General features: G+C 40.9%; 1 protein-coding gene across 1 annotated transcript in view; it reads left to right on the plus strand.

The window, feature by feature from the left end:
• The window catches only part of SLC16A10 (solute carrier family 16 member 10), a 27,461-nt gene that overhangs the window by 14,826 nt on the left and 9,156 nt on the right, over positions 1 to 3,479 (plus strand). The window lies entirely within an intron of this gene.

Below are 3,479 nucleotides of genomic sequence, written 5' to 3' on the forward strand. Positions count from 1 at the left end.
AGGAATTTTTTGAAGATGTGTATATGCATATTTGTCATGTGAAGGCAGCTACAGTCACATTTCATAGAAATTAACTCGGGATATTGGCACTCCCTTAAAAATGGATCCCTGTTAAGTATTAGTAATGCTATTTCTATTTCTGTCTCTTAACATGAAGATCATCTTTTCTGTAGAAGTTCAGGAGTTGCTGGCTTGTTTTGCTGGTTTTTTGCTCATCAGTAAAAGTTTCTTTGGTGGAGTCTGGACCAGAAATGTATTTGCATTAAATGCTCTTCCTGGTGCCCGGTATCATAAAGCTCGCTGGCAACCAAGTTTCTTTTTCTGTTTCTCGCCATCCTTACCCCCCATTTTTGTGGTGAGTCCATATGTTGGAGAATAAACTGTGACTTATCCAGAGTTACCTTATGCTCCGCTTTTTAGCACTTTCTGAAACTTCCAATCATCCAGCACTGTTCACTGCAAAGAAACAGATCACCGGTCCTGGCTACAGTGTTGATCCAGCTGATGGGATGGCCAGGGTGCCACCTGGACTTGGTGGGGCCACTTCTCTCTGCCCTGGAGATAACTAAGTTGCATAGAAAGTGAGAAACTTATGCACGGTCTGTTCTTGCAGACCTTCCTGGAAACTGGTTGGGGATTTCAGGGCTCTTTGGTCTTGATTCCCCCCTACAATCCATGCTGGCTTCTTATCCTTATTCCTGTCCTTGCACCATTCTGTTGTGCTTATCTCCAGGAGCCAGAACAAGGACATTTGTCCTGGAAGAGTGCTGCCCTGCCTCTGTATGGCCCCCTTCTCCAGCCACATCCTGTTCTTTTTCACAGTATGTTATTACCAGCAATCCTTGGTTGGCTCCACAGCTATCTGGCTATCAGTGTTTGAGACATGCACATGAGCCCCTTATCTTCTAGGCTTCCAAACCCCCTCAGCTCTTTCAAGAAACTTAATTTGGAGCAGTTAGAAAAATATCTCCAGTATACGAATGGTACCAGCAGTACTCTGTAAGCATTTCCTTTTAGCCTTACGCTTGTTTTCAGTGAAAGTGTCAGACATCAGGACTTGCATCAGTAATTGAAGAAAATTGTGGGTTTAACGTGCTTTGAGTTTCCTAGGTTACATATTGCTGTTGGCCATCTCTGTTGGTCAGAGAGACTATTGGATTTAGCCTACTAAAGCTTTGCTTGGTTGGGAATCCCTGAAGTGGAATATTCATGTGAAGAAAGTGGTTGACAGAATTATTTCTTACTAGTTCATAACCACTTCTTTCAGATTCAGGTTGTGTTTGGAAAAAAAGGAGCTACGGCTTTGCTTAGATTGATGTTTTTGATTCACTGCGTGAATGTAGCTGAAATGTGTGTGCAGTGAAGGGAAGGTCTTAGGAAAAGCTGGGTCTTGGTTGGTTGCAGAGAGGTCAACCAAGACTGCATTCCAGCCACTACCAAGTGGCTGATATTTCTTCTAGTCTCACTCTAACAGTAATGAGAATTTGGACAACAAGATCTGTGTGTGTTACCCTGATAGTAGAGAGCACAGGTATAAAGCAGAATGCTGGTGCCAAGGATGCATTCAGTTCTAGTCTCCATTGCCTATATCTGGATTTGGAAAACTGGGTTGTACAAAGATAAATTACATTTTTAAATAATGAAGCCGCCATGCTACTCTGGACTGTAATTTTGCATGAACCAACCAGGTCTTTTCTACATTCAGAAACATCAGACCTGCAACTCGGCATGCACACAGCCCTGAGTGAAGAGGCAGCTACATTACTGAGAACAGGCACAGCAGACAGTGAAATGCTTTGGCCTTTGCGTGCCTGGGTCCCCATTTGGCTGCTGTAGACAAGGTCTGAAGAGCTGTATAATTACAACCTGTATAGTTCTGCAAGGATGAGAGCATTAATGCCCGAGAGGGTTCACAAGCAATTGCTCGTTGTGGGATTTTTGAGTAGTTCTAACAGATAAAAGGCTGTGGAAATCTGAATCTTGCTTGAGCTACTTCATAAATATATTTAACGTAGAGTTATAATTGCAGTACTGAATTAGTCCTGAATCCCTGTATTTTCAGACAGTTAATACTGCTGTTGCTTACAGCTTACTTGGTGACTGTGTCACTGAAGATTGACTATGCTGTTAAGGATCTGAGGATCAGCTTTGAGAGATCAGGCCAGGTTGCTCAGGGCTTTGTGCGCTTGGTCCTGAAAACCCTCCAAGGAAGGAGTGAACCAGGCCCTCTGGCCAGCCTGTGCCGCTGCCTTCCTGAGGACAATGTTTCTCCTTATGTCTAGTTGGAAGCTTTCTTTAAGGTTATAGGTGTGCTTAAGAACAGTGAAGGCTACAAAAATAAATACTAATTTAGATATTTGAAGTTTGGGATGAGTAGTGGTTATTTTCTTGCTTAAGGAGTTAATTGATTCAGTATTTTCCCTCCTTGATCTAAGAGTGGCAGCGTTTCACCCCCTGTGCTACTTTGAGAAATCCAGTTACTCAGTTGCAGGTGCAGGGTTAATAGTTATCTAGATGTAGAGCTTTATCTTGCCCCTTGAAAAGCCTCCAGGGAGTGGATGGATCAGGCCTGCTAATTAAACAGTCTAGAGGCTGCAGAAACCTGGAAGTGGAACAGGTGACAAAAATTGTAAAGAACACCTTGGCTTATCTCACCAGCAGGGCCAGCGGGTGTTGACAGGCACGTAAAGGTAGGGGTGGGAAAACTGTCAGCTTTTTCTTTTCTCACCTTTGGCAGAAAGGGAATAAGTAGAATAGCTTATCTTTTATGTTTAAATGTCATTTCAAATGAAAAAATTGCATCAGATTCTGTTCCCAAATGTGTCTTACAAAGCAAAGAAAAAAACAGAGCAAGCACCTGTCTTCAATTTAAGTTAGAAGTTTTTCTTTAAAACTAGAATAAACCACCTCTTTTTTTTTTCTTACAAAATCAGTTATATTGGACAAATTAATATTAGATTCAATAGGCATTCTGTGACATTAAAAAAAAACCCAATAGATTTTATACTTAAGAAAATTGTTCTTACTCAGCAAGTCCTGTTTTCTTGCTGGAAAAACGGGTTTAGCTTGTATATTAACATTCTGGCCAGGAAAGAATCTAGACTATTTTGCTCTGTAAGTATTTACTAAAAATGGAACTTTTTCATTTTATAGATAGGAAATTAAGGGTTCTCTGGTTTTCAGTGATATCAGCCTGTCAGGTTACCTTGTCTGTCAAGTGTTCTTACTACATCTTTACTTAAAATCAGTTTCTTCTGTTTGCTCTTTCACACCTCTGAGCTTTTACTTGTTTTTACTTGTTTTACTTTTCTTGTTCAGAACTACTTACGAGCACAGAGATTGCAGGACTGTGCAAATGATCTTCTAGTGCCCACTTTGTCATATTTGGTATTGCCAAGCATGTTCCAAAAAGCAATAGTGTAAAAAATCTCTTGTGGATAATTTTCTGGTTTTTGGGTTTGATTAAAAAACCACACCCC

The sequence above is a fragment of the Corvus brachyrhynchos genome, unplaced genomic scaffold, assembly GCF_000691975.1.
Source record: "Corvus brachyrhynchos isolate BGI_N302 unplaced genomic scaffold, ASM69197v1 scaffold14, whole genome shotgun sequence".
In the NCBI taxonomy this organism is placed as follows: Eukaryota; Metazoa; Chordata; class Aves; order Passeriformes; family Corvidae; genus Corvus; species Corvus brachyrhynchos.